Source organism: Talpa occidentalis, unplaced genomic scaffold, assembly GCF_014898055.3.
Source record: "Talpa occidentalis isolate TD23 unplaced genomic scaffold, MPIMG_talOcc4v2.1 talOcc4.1031, whole genome shotgun sequence".
In the NCBI taxonomy this organism is placed as follows: Eukaryota; Metazoa; Chordata; class Mammalia; order Eulipotyphla; family Talpidae; genus Talpa; species Talpa occidentalis.
The window spans coordinates 14089-23234 of NW_023601029.1; the positions used below are offsets into that span (position 1 = coordinate 14089).

The 9146-nt window shown below is 76.5% G+C and overlaps 1 pseudogene; it reads left to right on the forward strand.

Annotated features, from left to right (window-relative positions):
- Positions 1 to 6928: 6928 nt before the first annotated feature.
- LOC119237844 (ankyrin repeat domain-containing protein 9-like) lies at positions 6929 to 7936 on the forward strand (annotated as a pseudogene).
- Positions 7937 to 9146: the final 1210 nt, after the last annotated feature.

Here is a 9146-nt window from a genome sequence, read left to right on the forward strand (position 1 = left end):
ACACAGCACCTGGGGGGACACAGCACCTGGGGGGACACAGCACCTGGGGGGACACAGCACCTCGGGGGACACAGCACCTGGAGGGACACAGCACCTGGGGGGACACAGCACCTGGGGGGACACAGCACCTGGGGGGACACAGCACCTGGAGGGACACAGCACCTGGGGGGACACAGCACCTGGGGGGGACACAGCACCTCGGGGGACACAGCACCTGGGGGGACACAGCACCTGGGGGGACACAGCACCTGGAGGGACACAGCACCTGGGGGGACACAGCACCTGGGGGGACACAGCACCTGGGGGGACACAGCACCTGGAGGGACACAGCACCTGGAGGGACACAGCACGTGCAGGGACACAGCACCTGGAGGGACACAGCACCTGGAGGGACACAGCACCTGGAGGGACACAGCACGTGCAGGGACACAGCACCTGGAGGGACACAGCACCTGGAGGGACACAGTACCTGGGGGGACACAGCACCTGCGGGGACACAGCACCTGGAGGGACACAGCACCTGGGCGGACACAGCACCTGGGGGGACACAGCACCTGGGGGGACACAGCACCTGGGGGGGACACAGCACCTCGGGGGACACAGCACCTGGAGGGACACAGCACCTGGGGGACACAGCACCTGGGGGGACACAGCACCTGGAGGGACACAGCACCTGGGGGGACACAGCACCTGGGGGGACACAGCACCTGGGGGGACACAGCACCTGGAGGGACACAGCACCTGGGGGGACACAGCACCTGGGGGGACACAGCACCTGGGGGGACAGCAGTGGAGCTGGACTTGCCCTGCGCACCGGGACCTACTCGCAAGGGGCCAGCTGCCTCTGCCGGCGCTGACTAGCCGCGGGCGGGAGGGCCAAGGTCCTCCGGTGACCCCGGCTGAGCCCCGGGGACAGTGACCGCGCGATGGGCCTGCAGCTCGCGGGCTGCACCGCCCTCGGGGGCGGCTGGTGAAGCAGGGCCGCGGCTGCGGCAGGGGCGGACGCCCTTGCGGTGCAGCCGCCACGAGGGCGCTGTCCACGCACCTGCCCGCCGCCCCCCCCCCCCCCGCATTCACGGCGCCGTCCCAGCCCAGGCCCCGGCCCGTCGCGGCTTTAGCGACGCGCGGCGGGGCCTCCGCCCTCTGCGAGCGCCGCGGCCCACGGACAGCGCCGGCGGGCGGCCCACGCGGGCGGGGGGCCCGGGCGCGCCCCGGGGGGAGCCGGCGGGCGCGGGCGGGGGGCTCCGGGCGGGCTCCGGGCGGGCAGCGCCCGCGCCTCCCGAACGCGCGCCCGGGCTCGCGGGCGCGGGCGGGGCGGGGCGCCGCGGGAGGCAGGGGGGCCGCCAGGCCCAGGCCCGCTCTCGGGGGGGGGGCGGGGGCGGGGGCGGGGGGGCGGACCTCAGGCCCGCGGCGGGCGGGAACTGCCGGGCCTGGACCTGCTGACGCGCCGCGGGGCGGGGCCAGCCCGGGTCCTGCCCACGAGGAAAGAGCGAACTGCTGATTGGCTGTCAGGGCAGCACAGGCCGGGGCTCCGCCCACAAGGAAGCGCTTAGCGACTGATTGGCCGGCAGGGGCAGCTGCAGGCCAGATCCCCGCCCACAAGGAAAGGGCAACGACTGATTGGTCTTCGGGGCGCGAAGCCCCGCCCACCACGGGAGGGCACGCTAACTGGCTGTCGGGACCGCGGCAGGCCCAGGCCGCGCCCACGAGGGGCGGGGCCGCGCCCCGGAAGCGGCGGGGGCCGGCGCGTTCGCGGCCGGGCCGGAGCCGGAGGCGGGGCCCGCGGAGGCCGCCGGGCGAGCGGCGCGCGGGGCGGGGGCGCCCGGCCGAGGTCCGGGCCCCAGACGCCCGCCGCCCCCCGCCGGCCCGCGCTCGGGGCGCGGACGCTGAGGCGGGGCCGCGCGGGCTCACCCCGCCGAGAGAGGGCGCGAGGCCCGGTCGGCCGGCGGGCGCGGGGTGCGGCCCCTCCCCGCCCGGCCAGGCGACCCCTGCGCGCAGTCACCAGCTTTAGGGGCGCCTGCCACCCCCCGCAGGGACGGCCCGCCCCGCGCGGCCCCGAGGCACCCCCCGCCCCCGCGGGGGCGGCTCATCCCCCTCGCCGGGTCCTCCCGGAACCCCGCGCCAGACTTCGGGAGGGGCGTCGAGGGCCCGTCGGGGCGCAGCCCGGGGCTGACGGCCAGAATTCCCGAAGGCGGCGCCCTGGAGGCGGCCCCGGGCTTCAGGCCAGGGCTGGGGCGCCTGGGAGTGGGCGCCGGGGCCGGGTCTGGGCTGGGCATGGGGGCGCCTCTCCCCCGGCGGCGCCCCTGGCGCTCAGACGCCGAGGCCTGGACTGGCCAGGTCAGTGAGTGAAGCTGCTCGGAAGCGCCGCGGGGTCCTGGTCTTGGGGGGGGCTTCCCAGGGGAGGGCCGGAGCTTCCCCCGAGTCCCCAGCCCGGGAGTCAGGGGCTCCGGCCGCCCGCAGTCCCAAGAAATGGGCCGGAGGCGGCGGCAGGCTCCCCCTCTGCAGCAAGCCTCCTGACCTGTAACGGGGTGACAGTCATTCCCTCGGGAGCCGGTTCCCGGGCGCTCTTGGGGTGCCCCCTGCCTGCTGGGGAGAAGAGCAGGCCCTGGCCCTGTGCCAGGGGTCCTGGGGTCCCGCGGGGTTCCCTGGCCCTCCCGCCCCGCTGAGTGACCTTCGGTTCACCTGCTTCCCGGGCCCGGCTGGACCCGCAATCCAGCCACGGTCCCCGGGGGCGGCAGGCAGGGAACGGGGCGCGAAGGCTGGATTCTCTCCTGAAGCCACGAAGAATTAGGCCAACAGAACCTACAGCCTGAGCCGCACCCCTGGAAGGAGGCAGGCGCCGGCCCAAATCTGGGACAAGATATATCAAAAGAGGTCGCCGCCGGGCAGTGGGGACACCCCGCGCGGCCCGGCCCTGGAGGTGTCCTCCCCGCTCCTCCGAGCTGTGAGGGGGCGGCCCTGCCCACACAGCGGGCGCCTCTCCCTCTTCTGCCCTCGGGTGGGGAAGCCAGAGCTGTCCCTGATGGCCCCCTGGAAGCTGAGGCTCCTGAGTGGCGGGTTCATCCCCACGCTGGGGGGGCCTCTTCGCCCTGACGCTCCTTCCCGGGGTGCGGGACCTGCGGCTCCAGGCTGCCGCTGTCCTCAGGGCTCGCCCTGTCGTGGGTGTCCGCACGCTCTTCAAGCTGGGCCTGGGAGACGGCTGCCCGGGAGGGTCGGCCCAGCCCTGGGGGAGGACGCCGGGGCAGGCGGTGGGATGTCCCCACCCTCTCACCTGGCCGGCCCTGGCCGCCTCCAGCACGGGCCGTGGCCAGCCTCACCCCGCACGCCTTCCTTCAGAGGCAGACGAGCCACTGACGCGCTGCCCAGGTTCCGGCGGGCGCGTCCACTGCTGGCCGGGAGCCGACTGGAGCTCAGTGTCCGGCACCCGCCTCCCTGCACCGGCAGCTCCAGGGCTGCCAGGGGCCACCTGACGCGGGCCGGGGGCAGCTCTGCAGGCCTCGCCAGGGCACCCCCCGCTCATGCTCCGCAGATGACCCTGAAAATAGGAGCCGAGCAGAGGCCACCCTGAGCCGCGCCCTCGCCGGCATCAGCCCCAGGCACTGACCGTCCCGTGGAGCGCGCCCCCTCGCCACTGGCCTCCTCAAGGTCGGGCTCCTAGGCCTGGCCCAGAGCTTTGGCCCAGCAGCAAGTCCACAGGCACCTGTACCCCCGTGGGAACCCCCTCCGTGGCAAGCCCTTCCTCCCCGCCCCCCCCAACGGCCAGCCGCCTGCCCGTGTCCCCCGCCTGCCCATGTCCCCCGCCCGCCCGTGTCCCCCGTCTGCCCGTCTCCCCCGCCCTCTTCAAACAGGCCCTGCCCCGCATGACGCTTAGTCAAGGGCACCTGACCTACCTGGTCAGTCTCTGAGGGCTGGAGGCCTCCTTCCAGCCAACCCTTGGAATACTGGGGTTCCCAGGAGCCCAGCGCGCGGTCGCCCAGAGGCCACTCCGCCCCGGCCCACCCTCCACTGCTCTGCCTGGACACTCTCCCCAGAGAGACTGGCACGAGCACGGCTTCTCCCGCCACGGGCAGGTCACAGGTGCCCCACCCGCCCATGTTTCCAGGAGCCTGGCAAGCCCCTGGGGGGCAGAAGCCACGCCGCAGGGACTGGGGCTTTCCTGCCATCTCTCACCGCCCGCGGCCCTCTCTCCGGGCAGGCTCCCTGCAGAGGCCAGAGGCTGCCTGAGAAAGCCTAAGCCGGCCTGGGGGGGCCTCTGCCTGGAGCCCCTCACCAACCTGCAGGACCTTCTGCTTTTGCACCCCCATCACTTGCACCCCTTGGGGGCACATGGGTACCTGCCCTAGTGAGCCACGCGCTCCCAGGATCAGGGGAGCCCGTCTTGGGCCAGATCTGGAGAAGCATCATGGGGTTAAAGGTCAAATCCCATCCCAATGTGGGGTGCCAAGGCAGGCAGTCACCCCTCCTCCTCCACATCCTGCTCCCGGGGGGACCTGCCCAGCCAGCTCACTGGCCCCCGAGCCAGCACCTGCCCAGGGTGTGGCTGAAAGTGACCTCAGGAGGAGGCCTGTGGCCACCGCGGAGGCTGGCGCCCGGCTCCGCTGCCGCAGACGCTCTTGCGTGCAAGAAATGGCTCCCTGGCTCCCCGCGGCGCCCGCCCCGACTCCGCAGACGCGCTCCTTGCCCCACATCCCAGGCCCCGCGAGCCCCGCCTGCCCGACCTCTGCCGCCCCAGACCTTTGCCCTGGCTGTGCCCGGGCCAGGAAGGCCTTCCCGCCCACTGGTCCTTCCAGCCACACCCATGTCCACGGAGCACCTCGCCGTGGGCAGAGCCAGCCTGGGGGGTGCTTGGCAGCGCCCACAAGGAGGGTCAGTGGGAGGGGAGGCAGGGAGGGCACAGGCGGGCGAGGCTCCCAGCCAAGTCCTTGCCCTGCGCCCTGTACCCATGGAGGCCCGGAAGGGGGCCCCACCCTTGGGAGCAGCAGAATGGGGTCAGGGCGCAGGTCTCCCTAGAGGGGGCCCTCAGGCCTGGGGCCCCAAGGGCCACTGTCAACCCCAGGACCTCCATCCTCTTCGCCAGCCCCACGACACTCAGGGATGGGGTGAGGCCTGACAGCTGAGCCAGAGGGGGGCAGGTAGCAGCTGGCCCAGCCCTGGCGGGAGCCCAGTTTCCGTACTTCTGGGGGGCGGCTCCCCGGGCCCCCAGGGTAGCACGGGCCGCGAGGTCACGCTGCGTGGCCGGCAGTGCTGTGGGGTGGACTGGCGGGGTCTCGGGGGTCTCGCGGGACCTGAGCCCTGGACCCCAAAGCTGGGTACTCTGCAGAGAGAACCAAGCCCCGCAAGTGTCCGCAGGCCAGCGGGGACCGCGAGTGCTGGCCGCGCCCCTCCTCACTTGGAGACCACCTCGCTGTGCACCCCCGTTTCCTGGCCGGTGACCTGGGGTCACTGCGCTCAGCGGCTCGCGAGGCCCCCGCCGCCCCGCAGCCCCGGAGCAGGCGCTCCCCAAGGTCACGGAGGCTCGCGGGGCGGGGGGCGGGCGGCGCCGGCGGGGGGCGCGCGGGGCGCGGGGGGCGCGCAGGCCCCGCCCCCACCGCTTCCGGGGCCCCGCCCGCCGCGGCGCCCTCAAGTTTCTCCCAACTTTTCTGCGGGGCCCGCCGGGCGCCCCGCCCACCGGCGCGTGACGCAACAATGGTGCAGCGCGGCGGCCAATGGGCGGCGGCGGGCGCCGGGGGCGCGGGCCAATGGCGGAGGCGCACGGGCCCGCGGGCCTCCCGGCCCGGCCCGGCCCGGCCCGGCCCGGCCCGCACCGCACTGCGCCGCCCGCCCCGGATCCCGCCGCCCCGGATCCCGCCGCCCCGATCCGCCGCCCGATCCCGCCGGGCTCAGAGCGCGCTGCGGCGGCGCCCCCCGCCCCGCCCCGGGACCCTCGCCGGCGCGCCCCACGGTGAGCCCCCTCGCCGCCCGCGCGCCCCGCCCCGCCCCGCCGCGCCCCCCCGCCCCGGGAGGCCCCCCCGGCTCGCTGCCCGGCCCCCGCTGCCCGCGCCCCCCGGCGCCCCGCGCACCTGCGGCGCCCCCAGCGCGCGGCCCCCTCCGCCCGCCGCCGCTTGCGTCCGCGCGCCCGGCCCTGCCCGGCCCTGCCCGGCGCGTCCCGGCGCCCGGGGCACTCGGGGGCGGGCGGCTGAGCCCTGCGGGCAGCGCGGGGGGCGCGGGCGGGGCCCGGGGCTGGGGGACCCCACGCGTCCGCCGCGAGACCCGGGGGAGGCGGGAGACCCCGCCCGGACTCGGCCCTGCCCAGCTCGCCCCGGGGGGGGCCCAGCGCCGTCCCCGCGCCCCGGGGGGGAGACCCGGGCGGCCCCCGGAGGGCGGCGGGGAGCCGCGCGCCAGCGCCCGGGCTGCGGCCCCGCCCTCCCGGGAGGCCGCGGTCCGGGAGGACGTGCCGAGCCCCCGCCGCGCTCACGGCCGCCCGCGCCCCCCGCAGATGAGGACCCCGCGGCCCCGAGACGGCGCGTGACCCCGGCCCCGAGTCGGCGACGCGGCGCAGGAGCCAGGTAGGGCGGGAGCCGGGGAGGGCGCGCCCGGCGCTGTGCCCGGCGCTGTGCCCGCCGTGCCCGCGGGAGGGGCGGCGGTCGGCTCCGGAGGGAGGTCAGGGGCGCGGGGGGGGACCCCGGGGGGGGCCGAGGTGGGGACCCTTGCCCCGGCCCTTTCTCCACGCGGGTGGGTGCAGGCGGCGCGGGCGGGAGCAGGAGCTCTGGCCGCGGCCCGGGCTGCAGGGTGGGCGTCGCTCGGGGCGGGCGGGGCCGGGCCGGGCCTCCAGCGGCCGCTTCAGGGGAGACCGGGGGCAGCTCGATCCGGGCTGTGGCCGGCGGGGGGCTGGGGGGCGGCGGGCGGCCCCGACCCTGACCGCGCCCTCTGCCCGCAGGTGGCCGCCGCCATGCCCTGGGACGCGCGGCCGCCCGGGGGCGCGGAGGGCGGCCCCGAGGGCGCGGGCGCGGCGCGCGCGCGGGCGCAGAAGCAGTGCCGCAAGTCGTCCTTCGCCTTCTACCAGGCCGTGCGCGAACGGCTGCCCGTGTGGCTGCTCGAGGACATGCGCGCCAGCGAGGCCTTCCACTGGGACGAGCGCGGCCGCGCCGCCGCCTACTCGCCGTCGCCGGCCGAGGCGCTGCTCTACGCGCTGGTGCACCACGACACGGCGCCTACGCGCACTATACCTGCTGGCCACCTTCCCGCGCCGCGCCGCGCGCTGGCCGCGCCCGCCGCCGGCTTCCGCTGCTGCGCCGCGCCGGGGCCGCACGTGGCGCTCGCCGTGCGCTACAACCGCGTGGGCATCCTGCGGCGCATCCTGCGCGCGCTGCGCGACTTCCCGGCGACGAGCGCGCGCGCCTGCTGGACCGGCGCGGCTGCGCGCGCGTGGAGGGCGGCGGCACGGCGCTGCACGCGGCCTGCGAGCTGGCGCGGCCCCGAGTGCCTGTTCCTGCTGCTCGGCCACGGCGCCTCGCCCGGCCTGCGCGACGCGGGCGGCCTCACGCCGCTCGAGCTGCTGCTGCGCCAGCTGGGCCGCGACGCGGGGGCGGCCGGGGCGCCCGGGGAGCCGCGCGGCGCCGCCTGCTGCTGCTGGACCTGCTGGCGCTGTACACCCCGCGGGCGCCGCCGGCCCGGCCCGCCGCGAGCTGCTGGGCGACCGGCCGCGCTGGCAGCGGCTGCTGGGCGAGGACACGTTCCGCTGGCTGGCGGGCCTGGCGCCGCCCTCGCTCTTCGCGCGCGCCATGCAGGTGCTGGTCACCGCCGCTCGCCCGGCCGCTTCCCCGAGGCCCTGGACGAGCTGCCGCTGCCGCCCTTCCTGCAGCCGCTGGACCTCTCTCCGGCCAGGGCTAGCCCGGCGCGGCCCGGACTCGACACGCAGCGGTGGCCGCCGGCCGCCGCCGCCTCTTCTGGTGCCCGGGTGACCGCGGGGCGCGCGCCAACGGCCCGGGCCGGGAGGGGCGGCCGCCGCCGCGGGCCGCGGGCCGGCCCCCCACTCTCCAAACTCGCGTCACGCCAGCGCCGGCCACCTCGGGCCCCACTCGGCCCGGCCCCGCGCCCCCCTCCCGGCCCGCCCGCCCCGGGCCCCGGGCGGGGCGGAGGGCCTCTGCGCGCCCGGGCGCTGGTGTCCACCGTGCGCCAAGCCCTGCCCAGCCGGTTCTGCCGAAGGTTCCGCGGCTGGGGGGCCTGCACACGGGGACCCTGCCTGGAAAGCCGGGTCTGTCCCGGAGGCGCCTTGGGACGGGGGAGCAGGCGGGGAGAGGAAGGAGCCCTACAGGACCCGGAGACCCAACCCCTGGCGCGGGGCTGGGGTGCCGCCTCCGGCAGAGCTGAGGGTTTGCTCAGCAAAGAGTGACCAGTCTGCCCGGGACTGCCTGCTGCCCACCCTGCCCTTGCCTCTGGGGCCCGGGCAGCAGGAGGGTCTGGCCTGGGGGCCCTGGCTGGCAGCGCCTGGCCTGGGTGCAGTGTGCCCACCTACTTGCGAGGAGCCTGCGCCGTCTCTGAACCCTGCCTGGCCTGGGGAGGGGGGGGCAGTGCCTTGGCCTGTCCTCCCATGGCCGTGGGGTGAGGGTGAGGCTCGGGTGGCCATGGCCAGCCCAGGGTCCGCACCCACGGGGATGCCGGCCCGGCCCCTCAGGCCGCGGTGCGAGCAGGGACCTGGGGCAGTGGTGCGGGCTGATAAGGGGAGCTCCCAGGCTATCTGGGGGCAGCTGCTGGCGGGGAGGAGCCCGGCACCGGCCTATCAGGTCCCCTGGGCCCTCCAGGGAAGGCAGGGGACACGAGGGAGCCGTGAGCCAGCCAGGCCCAGCTCGGGTGTCCCCAGCAGGCAGCCCACTCAGCTCCTGGCTGTCCCAGGGCCCCGAAGCCTCTGCCTGGAGCAAGACCCGCTTTTCTCTGGGTGACGTGTGGCTTTTTCATGTCACCAGTTACCAAGGAAACCTGGCCACCGCCGGTACTGGCACCCCAGGACCCTTAGGGTGGTGAAGGCTGGTCCCTGCCCCAAGGCACCGTGCTGTCCACCCACGCAGTTAGGAGCAGGAGGAGGGTGGCCGTCCCCTCCCTGGGCCTCGCCTCCTGTGCTGACGACCCCGCCTGCCCCCCACTCCTTAAGTGCCCCAAGTCCTGTTAAG